Source organism: Falco rusticolus, chromosome Z (genome assembly GCF_015220075.1).
Source record: "Falco rusticolus isolate bFalRus1 chromosome Z, bFalRus1.pri, whole genome shotgun sequence".
NCBI classification, from domain to species: domain Eukaryota; kingdom Metazoa; phylum Chordata; class Aves; order Falconiformes; family Falconidae; genus Falco; species Falco rusticolus.
The window spans coordinates 44,401,819-44,413,872 of record NC_051210.1 but is presented as its reverse complement, the minus strand read 5'-3'; the positions used below and the strand labels follow the sequence as shown (position 1 = coordinate 44,413,872).

At 38.8% G+C, this 12,054-nt stretch overlaps 1 long non-coding RNA gene across 1 annotated transcript in view; it reads left to right on the top strand.

The window, feature by feature from the left end:
• The first annotated feature begins 517 nt into the window (after window positions 1-517).
• LOC119141907 overlaps window positions 518-12,054 on the top strand; it is a 15,663-nt gene continuing 4,126 nt past the window's right edge. Inside the window, exons 1-2 of the long non-coding RNA XR_005102082.1 lie at window positions 518-638; window positions 2,577-2,579. This is a non-coding gene — a long non-coding RNA (uncharacterized LOC119141907). The remainder of the gene's footprint in view (window positions 639-2,576; window positions 2,580-12,054) is intronic.

The window sequence follows — 12,054 nt, the reverse complement described above, 5'->3', positions numbered from 1 at the left end:
TTTTATTACTATTGTTGTTCTTGTTGTTGTTGTTATAAATTTTTCTTATCCCAACCCTCAAGTTTCACCTTTTTCCTGATTCTCTTGCCAGGAGGGGGAGTGAGTGAGCAGCTGCATGGTACTGAGATACCAGCTGGGGTTAAACCATGGTAGTCCATGTTGGGTGTCAAAAAAGACTTTGTGCTTTAACCCCAACCAGCAACTAGGCCCCACACAGCTGCTTGCTCACGCCCCACAGTGGGATGGGGGAGAGAATCAGAAGAGTACAAATGAGGAAACTCGTGGGTTGAAATAAAGATTAGTAGGGGAAGCAAAAGCCACACACGCAAGCAAAGCAAAGCAAGGAATTCATTCACCACTTCCCATGGGCAGGCAGGTGCTCAGCCACCTCCAGGAAACCAGGGCTCCGTCACGTGTAATGGTTACTTGGGAAGGCAAATGCTATCTCTCCAAATGCCTCCCTCTTCCTTCTTCTTCCCCCAGATTTATAGTCCCATGGTCTGGAATATCCCTCTGCTCAGTTGGGACCAACTGTCCCAGCTGTGTCCCCTCCCACCTCCTTGTGCAACCCCAGCCTGCTCGCTGGTGGGGTGAAGTGAGGAGAAGAAGAGACCTTGGCTCTGGGTAAGCCCTGCTTAGTGACAGCTAAAACATCCCTGAATTATCAACACTGTTTTTATCACAAATCCAAAACAAGCTACTGTGAAGAAAACCAGCTCTGTCCCAGATAAAACCAGCACACTGAGCCAATAAGTGATGGTGGTATCACCTCTGTGATAACATATTAAGAATAGGGGAAAGAACTGCTGCACAACAGAAGCTGGATGAGAGGAGTGAGACCATGTGAGAGAGGCAACTGTGCAGACACCGAGGTCAGTGCAGACGGAGGGTCAGGAGGGGCTCCAGGTGCCAGAGCAGATCCCCCTGCAGCCCATGGTGCAGCCCACGGCGAGGCAGGCTGTGCCCCTGCAGCACGTGGAGGTCCATGGTGGAGCAGATCCCCACCTGCAGCCCATGCAGGTCCCCACGCCAGAGCAGGTGGGTGCCCAAAGGAGGCTGTGACCCTGGGGACGGCCCAGGCTGGAGCAGCTCCTGGCAGGGCCTGTGGCCCCATGTGGAGAGGAGCCCGCGCTGGAGCAGGTTTGCTGGCCGGGCTTGTGACCCCACGGGGGACCCACGCTGGGCCTGAAGGACGGCACCCATGGGAGGGACCCACGCTGGGGCGGTTCGTGAAGAACTGTAGCCCATGGGAAGGGCTCATGTTGGAGAAGTTTGTGCAAACCTGTCTCCCGTGGGAGGAACCCCACGCTGGAGCAGGAAGAAGAGTATGAGGAGGAAGGGGAGGCAGAGGCAGCGTGTGATGAACTGACAGCAGCTCCCATTCCCCGTCCCCCTGAGCCACTTGGGAGGAGCACATAGAGAAACTGGGGGTGAAGCTGAGCCCGGGAAGAAGGAGGGATGGAGGAAGGTGTTTTTAAGATCTGGTTTTATTTCTCATTACCTGCTCTGATTGGACTTGCAATAAATTTAATCAATTTCCCCAAGCTGAGCCCGTTTTGCCGTGACAGTAGTTGGTGATCTCCCTGTCCTTACTCGACCCATGACCCTTTAATCATCAGCTGAGAAGGGGAGTGAGTGAGCAGCTTGGTGGGTACATGACATCCAGCCCAGGTCAACCCACCACACAGCCATAACCATTAACGTAATAGGAAATGATCAGCCCAATTATTTAAACCACATTGGCTGTTCTACAGTCAGAGCATCTTTCTTCCCATGTACTTCCAATTATTTAAACCACATTGGCTGTTCTACAGTCAGAGCATCTTTCTTCCCATGTACTTAGTTCCATCTGTATTTCATTAGAAGGAACTGAAAGGAGGTAACAAATTTAAAGCTCTTTCTGCTCATAGGTACCACACAAAAAGAAGAGGGACGAATACCACCTGTTTAGCTCCTGCAGACTTTACACAGTTTTTACAGCAGCCTGTACTAGCAGTTCCTGTGTGTCTTAAGCTAACCCAATTGCAGCATGAAAATATGAAAAATCTCTCCTCTGCATCTGTTGAGATCCCATCATAAGTAGTGTAAATTTCCAGTAAGTGCTAGTCATACATAATGAATAGCAAATTGAGAAAGGTGCAGGCACTGACTGCTTTGAGTGGAAAAGAACAGCACAAAGCTCTGCACTTAAGTCACTGGCTTTAATATAGCAGACTCAAGGCTATGTTTGAAGGACTTGTAAAATAACAGTGGAGTTCAGTGAGGTATTAAGCGACAGAAAAAGTAGTGCTCTAATAGCAAAAAAGAACAGCTTGTTCTCAGGGCTATTTCATGCAGGATGTTCACGAAGGGAAACACTCTAGCATCGTCCTGCTATGCTGATCAATGTTTTTAGTGTCCCATTGGCTTCAAAAAGTTAACAGTTTAAAAGATGACTTTTTGTTCATTTTGAGGGATCATTTAAGAGGGTGTTGGGAAAGGAGGAGGGTATGTGTCTCTGCTTGACACAAAGGGAGAAGAGTCCAAAGTTAAGACTAGATGAAACCTAGTCCAGCAGGTTTTTAGAAGCTCAAAAGGCAGTGGGAAGAAAAATGCTTATAACCCACAGGAACATGTTTTGGCACTAGGAAAAAGGAAGTTATATGCTCACCGTAAGCAAAAAAAACAGTGAATGTAACAGTTGTCCTTGGACTGGAATTCAGTGGTGGGATAGATCTTTCCCACCTTGGCAGTAGAAAACAATCTATACAGGGAATGGGGAAACCCAGGCTGCATTAAGTCCCACATTTCATCTTAGATGATGAAAAGCAACAGGTGCATGAGTGGAAGCTGTGAAAACCAGCACTGCTGACACAAAGAATCATTCTACATATGAAATTTATTCCTACCCCTTCAATTTCACAATTTAAAAGTCAAATAAAAACAACACCAGGAATTCCTTATTTTCTCAACGTGTCTTATGAACTGTGAGTTTATGAGGGAAAAAGAACTGTTCTTACATGTTAAGACCTTTGTGTCAGCCTTCACCTGCTAAAGTACTTCACTCCTGAAACCACAGATTCCTGGAATGATGCCACACGGACACATTGTCATGCAACCCAACCAGATGACCTTTGCCCAGAAAAAGACTGTTTCAAATTTTGTCCCACCTCATAAACTCATTTTCTCCTTATTAAACATCTAACTCTTTCACAAGTGCTCATCTTAGCCTCAAAGATAGTTAAAGGTAAGGCATTTCCATATTAATTGTGTCAAACGAAAGAAATTTCTACTTACAAATGTGATCTCATTTACATTTATAGCTTTCCAGAGGCAGAACCTCCTGGTCCTTTGCCAGGTGGAGAAGGGTCTGTATTTTGGAAAGAGTCTTACAAAACTATAATACAAATTTGCCTGCCAGTATCAGCAAAAGGAGTCTGCAATAACATCTTGAAGAAATACTTCCTTAAAAGAATACACTCCCATTCGTGAAAAGCTACAGCTACACAATTTGCTGTTCTGCTTTTCTGTAACATTCATCCCCTTGATGTTAGAGGTAAGTCATGTCACTTACAAGTTAGTGCATTAATTTCCTTTTAATGAACCTTTAAAGATTTAAATGTTATATGCTTCAACCATTTCCCCAAAATAAGTTGTTTTTTTTAAAAAAAAAATCTCAGGCCCTCCATTTATTCAAAGTATTATTTGGATTTAATAACGTGCCTTCTGGGAGCTGCAGTTTCACTTTATAACCTTATCCTTTCCTTTCCTTGCAACCGATATTCTGTCTGCTGAACTCTTTGTGCTACCCTTACATTTGCACAGAAACAAATGGAGATATTTCTGTGTTAATTGGCTTATTAAAAATGTATGGTGCACTTTGATGTTTAATATTTAAACACAATGTTTAATGTTTGCTACTGCTGGTTTTTTTCTGAAAAAAATGCATATATACAATAGAGAGTGCAGCACTTTTCAGGACACTCATGGATTTTATTGTGGGTTAACATTCAGGATAGATAGCATCATTACTTCAGCATCAGTACATATTTTTTAGAAGTTTAAGATCATGCTACCTTTTGAATCCCAAGACAGCCAGCCTTGATATACTACAGTACTGTAATGCAATCTGCTTTTTTTTCTCTTCCATTTGTGCTCAGAACTGCTGATGTCATAAAAAGCATTACCAATCAGCTGTATACACCATTAACATTAGGCTTGAGAGTATTTTATTCAGATAGCTTTCCATTTCCTAGTTAATCATTAAATACTTTCCACCCAAAGCTTTGAGTCTACAGGGTGCTAAGATCACCAGTGAAGCAACCAAAAAAAAATGCACAGTCAAGTTTTCAATCTTCTTACTTTAAAGGAAAAAGCAGTATGTTCACAACTGAAACTGAAGCAGACCTGTGTTCAAAGCAGAACATGCCGAACCTGGGACACTTGCATTAAATTATCTTTCCACCCCGGACTTCATTTCTGGTTTTAAGCAAATTGACTGCAGTCTTTCGCAGACCAATCTTCAAACTCTTCTATCTGTGCACAAATCAAAAAATACAAGTACTAAGAAATCCCATTAAATTATTGCTCAATTTCCTAGGAACCCATGAGAGTTTCACCGGGAAAACTGCCTACAGTACTGTTTTCATTCACGTACAGAACTGCCAGTTCTGAGCAGAGGTATCAGAACTTGCCAAGACCCATAATGTTGCATTTCTTCATCTAGTTCACCTGTAGCTCACCAAATCCAGTAGCTGGCCTAGAGACTTTTCTATGCACCTACAGTTTTTCCTGCTTTATTACCTGGGATAGAAACCATAGGACGGAGCCTACCAATCCATATTCCAGAAGATTAGCCAGGTGAGCCACCTCATAGCTCTCACTTTACAGAGAGATCCTGCTTTCTCGTCTCACCAATACTCCTTGCTTTGCACTCCTTTCACCAAGAGTGCTTATTGGCTCTTCATTGAACTGATTCTAAGCATAACTCCCCTTCCCCAGTAAAAAAGGGTTTGTTTGGTGTCTTTTTTTCAGGTAATTTTCCACAGCAAGGCCTTTTTTATCTCAAGTCTGCGAGCCTTCTCCACAAATGCTAGTTTTCCGTTGGGAATAACTTAGGTTCCCATTACTTTATTGTGACACTAAGATGGCCCTTCTCTGATACTCTTTTTGCAAGCTCATTCATAATCAAAGAAAAAACACAGGGCAGATATTCCAGCTAAGCAACAGACAATTAAAGTTCCAGCCTAAAAACCATCTTTGCAATTCCACAGCTACAGACAGCTGTGGTATCTACTTTTCAAGATTATTTTATTCTTTTAAGCATAGTCAGAGTCTCGATGTGCCCAAATTTACCTGTCTTCCACTCATAGTCATCCTCAAAAATAATAAGTGTTATTTTGCAGAGCCAGATTCCTGAATGTTTAAACATCATGCAAGCAAAAGCTGTTTATTTAAAATCAAAATAGCCAGGAAATAGTATGTGAATCAGTAGTCCAGTGACATGGAGTTTTATTTGCAGATATTATCTTAAAGTAACTATTTTGAAGGTTCGTAATACCAGAAGTACTATTAGCCAGCTAAAGAGGCACTACCTGATGGGCTCTCCCTTTTCCAGGGAACAGAAGCTTTTTCTCTCATTCATAACTGATTGCTATTTTATATCAATTAAACACTAATGCTTAAAAAAACCAAAAAAAACCCAAAAAAACCACAACCAACAAATATCAACAGTAAAGCTTCTTTTACCAAGTTGGAAAATTCCTGAAATAGAGATCAAAATCTTTGCTCTAAGAAGCGTCTGACGGGAGTATTCTAAAAAACCAAAACAACTGGTTTGTTTCTGAAACAAAATTGGTGCAAAATTAAAACAATAACACCAGATATCAAATGAATTCACATATCGCAAGCAGAGTAGTGGTTTGTCAGATCACATTCTATCATTTTTCTCTTAAGGTATCCTTCATTTCTCAGTTATAACTTTGCCATGGTGTTTCTTTTTAATATATGCTGAGGTTGTAACATTTGTGGATAACCAAGCAACATCAGGGAAAATTTGTAAAATAGCAGATGTGAATCAGTAGGTCAATGCCATGGAAAGGAGTTTTATTTTCACATGTTCAAATGCAACACCACAAATACAATTGCAATATGCACCCTCAAATTTATAATGTAAATATTAAAATTATAATTTACATGATAATGTAAACAATTTAATAAAATCTGATATCAGATCTTTTTGTTTTCCTGATGTTATTAAGGTGCATATTTACAGAAAAATTTTGTTGTCTGTGCTGTTTCACACCTCACCTGTGATTCTGCACAACCTAGTGACACAGAAGGTGCTAGACTCACAAAGACAACCATCTTCTGAATTAAATCTGGAATATAATGGATCTGCCCATGCCTAATACCCACATTTAGAAGCCAATTAGTCACCTTGGTTTCACTTCAAGTTAAAAAGAAAAAAATCTCAATCTCCTTGCAACAAAGCAATATTTCAAAACATACTCTCAAAATACCCAGCATGTAGTAATTTCTTTGGTAAGGGGACAGCAACATTCAACAGCATTGGATAATCCACAGCCACTGCTAATTAACCTTTTGCTCAGGGGGTGCTCTCCAATATGGAGCTCTGACTGTACAGTAGCTGGACAACTGAATGAAGGAGGGAAGTTCCCAACTTTGGAAGGGAGGGGTCTAGCCCCCAGTGCCCATTTTCCCCAAATGAGAAAGCATTTTCCAAGTGAGAGAGGAAGACACCACATTCCAACCATTCCACTGTTTGGAATTTTAACAGGGTCCCCAACAACCCCATTTGGACATGCTCTCAAAATACCTACCAGGTGCTGCTGTCAACGACAGCAGTTTGCTGTAACTACCACTGAAAACGCTTTTGTTAGGATTATTGACTGATCATAGCCAACTGAAATAGCTCAGGTTTTGAGAGAACTAAATTTACCCAAAAAATGCTGCAAAGTGAATTTATATAAAATACCTCATTTATCAAAATATACTCTATGAAATAATTATAAATATGTACAATTTTGGTAACTATTTACTCAGCCCTAAGGAGTATATTGCACAAATGAGGTAAGAATGTATGCCCTTATTCTGTCTCCAGTATCTACATGTGAATGGGCTACAAAGACAAAAAGCATCCAAGAACACCAACCTGCTAAATAAAACACTAGTCTTTTAAAGAAACTAGTGCCATCTCCTAAAGAAAGAATGCCCTCTACTGCTTGGTCACAGAGCTGCACTCATAGCAAAAGAACTGCTTGAAACCAGGTTTCACATGGCCTAAAACATTTGAAAAATAAATTAATAAATAATTTCAAAATAATAATAACAACAACCATTTTTGTGGATTATCTCTCAGAACCGTTAGGAGATATGAAATGCATGTATAAAAACAAATGTTCTTTAAAAACAGCATTTCTATCTGCTCTAGCGTTCATCTTTTGTGATATACCTGCACAGCATGACCCCAAACATCTCACTCTAAACAAATACATAAAATCAAGCTGAATATTTTCTCCATAATACTCGAATGCATAACACTTTGATTTTAAAATGGCTGATGTTGTTACTTTCAGAAATTGTTTTGGCATGCATTTTCCTTGAACTTTATTTATTTGATGCCTGTCCCTAAACTTAATACTCTCCCTTCCCGTTATTACTGCATAGAGTCTCCTCCAGAGACATATGTATATCATTTGTCCACAGTGGTTTGCCTTTGAAAAACAACCAGCCGAAATTCTTACATCTCTAACATTTACAGCATGCAATTTTGCAGCATGTTACCACACAGAAGTGCTCTAAACTATTGTGAAAAAACAACAGAGACATGCATGCTAATATATTTTACATCAGCAGAGAAGGGACTCAATGCTATTCTAGAAAGCTTACCTCAGATCTGATTCTGTTTTGTATTAGATTTGCTCATAAGAAAAACCCATATTTTCTGAAAGTAAAAAAGAAATTCCTGAAGTGAGTTTTAAACAGTCACCAATTAGTACCTCCAGAAGCAGATACCCATCTTTTCCTGCCATTTTTTTCCCTTACTTACTTGGCTGTCCAAGTAAGTAGACAGAGAGTCTAGGGATATTCATAGCAGGCTACTTTTGTTTCTGTAATAACAGCTTCTTTGGTTATACAGCACCTAAAAATACAAACTCAGAGACAGTTTAGCTTAAACTGAAAGGCCGTTTAAAAGTACGTAAATTATGAACTTCTGGAACACACAGTCCCTTCTGTTTTGTTCTGACAGTACTTAGCATTGTCCTGTTTAGTAGTGTGAGCTCTTAGGCACTGCGGGAATGCAGAAAGTTAATGCTTTAAAAAAAAAGTGATTGTCCCCCCAGCAAATATTTCTGAGACTAAAGTTTTGCCTCACCTGGCCCCAGCTATGGAAAAGCAAACAGATTTCTTACCTTGAAATAATTCTTTTTCTGCCAGATATTAATTTGAATTTTCTTCCTTTCCCAATGTCACATTTACAATATCTAGAGAAACATACGGTCTGGAGGGAAGATACTATTTTTTCATGAGGAGAAACATACAGATAGTCAAGTTAAAACCCAAAATACTAAGTCAAGTAGATCTACATTAGCTGAGAGAAACTAACAACATATACTGTAACAGAAAAAATGGAAAAGAGGATTTTACTGTATCAAATATGTCACGAGCCAGCATTCTCCAAACACTTTCAGATCTTTACAAATGAGGCCACAATTTCTAGGAAAAGAAAATACATATTTAAACAATTAAAAAATAAAACAGAAACTTTTTTCTTCTAAGAAAGAATGGCAGATATGCACAATCTGATACACAGAAATTTATTCTATTTCACGTAAAGACAGGAAAGTCCACAGTTTTATGCCAAACACATGGAGAATGTCAAGAAAGACCAACCTATACAGAGTGATCTCAGGAATTTCCCAGCCTCCTCCCTGGTTAGAAAATTACTTTCTTTTGAGAAGGAAGGAATCACGAACTACATAAACCCTCCACAATATGTTTGATCAAGGCTGTTAATAGTGCATATATAAAAGCCTCAGTGCTTGATTTCAGACTAATTCCACATTATCCTTAATTTTCAACGAGCAATGGCATATGGTGCTAGCACAAGGGCTATTCATGGATGCTCATAAATATTTTCTGCAATTGTTCTGATATTCTGGCCATGAACTGACCTGATGATTTCAAGGAAACTTCTCTGAGCCTGCATAACAGAAACCATCACAATAAGAATGACTACAAGAGTGGCCAAAGCTTTCTTCTTGCTCTTCAGCTTTTCCCATTACATATAGACATGCAGAACAGGGCTGGATAGAAGTTTCACATAGCCTTTGTAGTAGTAATAATAATGTATGTGCCATGGTTTGCAAATTCTCAAAACAAGAAACATTCTTAAGATTTTACAACACTATTTGTTGCATTTTCATCTTTCAGTGAAGGAAAGTGTAAAATTCAGCAGTAATAAACAAAAAACTCATAAAAATACTGTCCCAAATGAAATACAGCATCTCCCAAATAGAATACGGTATCAAATACGTTTTGTTTTCTGAGAATATATGAGAGTTATGTGCATTTCCCCACAACTACCTACAAATATATGCCTGCATATCTATATATACATACATATGCATATGTATGACTTTTCCATATTACGAATGAGGGATTTAGCAAAGTATGTTGATGTAGCACTGAAATTTAAAACAAAATCCCAATGACAACAGTACTATTATTCATTGCTGCCAGGACCAAATCTATGGGAATAACGATTGCAATCCAACCTCTGTTTCCTCTGCTGGATGTATCAAGAATATCAGCTGTCCCAGAAAGGACTGTAACCCTAATCACACACCTCAAAGAGGCAAGATTCTTCTGTCTTCATACAAAATACTGGATCATTGAAAGCATTTTGTATGAAATTGGTAATAATATTTTTATTAAATAATATTTTAAATGTCTTCTTAAAAAAAAATCTAATTTTTACCTAAAGTTTCTTTTTAAGCACAGCCTCCAGTACAGATGAATTGCTGCATTTCCACAAAAACCATGTCAGCAGTAATGACAAGTTAGTCTCTCCTAAACCTGTTCTCAACCAAAGGCAGTAAGAGTGATTCAGGGTGATGAAATAGAAACTAATATGAACCATAAAGATGGAAGATTCCCACCATAAAAAAAGAGAAATTATTTTCCTGAAACCACACAGATATGTAACGTTTAGTCAATTCTTTATTAGCAGAATTACAATAAAAAAAAAAAAAAGAGAGAGAGAGAAAGACTGGCAGTCAAACTAGTTAGCAGCATAATGGACATGTACACTTTGCTATCCCAGCTGAGAGAATGGGACATAATAAACATCTCCAAATATTTGAAGGCCATAAACCCAGAAATTAAAACAATTACTTAGTATTACACATAAAGTATATGTGTATAGTGGGATTACCCTAAGCGAAGTGGGAAAAGCATCTTGACCATGAAATTTATACAAAACTGAAACAGCTTTCTTAACAGGGAGATCTGTTGCTCAAGTCATTAAATTAGAATGCAGAGAGCACACAGAAATGCCCTATAGGGAATACTCTGCATTGGTTTGGCAATAAACCTAGTGTGTCTTTCTGGATATAATTTGTATGATTTCCTGGGTTTGGACACAAAACACCTGGGAGCTCAAGTCAGGAGTTCATGTAACCATTGTTTTTGACTGAACTGAGAACCATATGGTGCGATACAGGCAAGCTGATGAACTGATGTAAAGTTAATGCTAAGTTATGGAGAGGTATGTATTCCTGTCAATATTTTGGCTAAAAAAAACAATATAATACAGAATCACTCGATAGAAGATAAATTTAAGATTCAATACACTAGCAGAATCAAGGATTTTTGCAAGATGGCGCATGACTTCCAAACTTTCTTAGTGTATTAATCACTTCAAAACCTTCTTCATGTTTCCACTACTGTTGGAACCAGCTTTTGAACTACCTGCAGGCAGCCCTGGGGAGGCACACTAGAAAAAACAGGTGAGGCTTCCCACCCAGAGGTTACATCCATGTCCCTCGTATTAGAATACTGACTGTGCTGTGTTTTTAACCAAAAGCAGCTTTCCAGACCTCCACAGCATCACAGACTCAGCTATGACAATATCACCTATGGACTACTGCTTATTTCAGTATGTCTTCTAAAGTAAGAAGGTAAAGTCAGCCTTCTCTAGTTTTGTATTTCACAGCCTCCCCTCTGTCCTTATTAATAAAAGCAGGATGCACAACTACAACTGGGCAACAACTGAGTTTCCTAAATTAGTGACTTACAGCAGGCCAAGGTCTCCTTCCTTTCTGATCCTGCAATCAATTGTATGTGAAAAAAATCAAAGCTATATGCACAAAAACTTAGGTACGTATATGTTAGGAAATGTCACTGAGTAACAGTACCTAGAGCAAAAAAGATACAGTCAGAATTTTTCCGTCTTCTGCAATAACAATGTCGTGCAAAAGCGCCACGCGCTATCAACATGCACAAGTGTAATATTCTCTAGTGATCAGCAGAGAGCCCATCCTAAAAGTAGGCAATTTTTCCAAACACATCTGTTTGTTACAAAAATCTCCATCATCTTGTTTCATTTTTAGACATGTCTGAAGTTTCATTGCAGGGTAAAATAACATGAGAGGGAAAAGAATTTGTTCTAAAAACCAATTAGTTAAATTATTTTTAAAACTGCCCTCACCACTAAATATAAAAACCCTATTATGAATATGTTAATATTTGGTGCAAAACTCTGGAAAGAATTAAGCCCCCAAGCTTTTACAGTTTCATAAAGACTTTCTATATATAGGAAATTAAACTGAAATTTATGTCAGTTTGATAATGGCATCACTTAAAACCATAACAGTTAATTAACTAATTAACAACTTAATTAACTCAGCACTTAATTTACTTACTTGAGTTCATTTAAATTCCCCAGAAGAGATTTAATGAACTTCTAGAGTAATTTCTGACTAACCATGTGATGTATGTTTTTCTTATCTAAGAGATATTTCATGAAACTAAATGATTTAAGACAGGGCC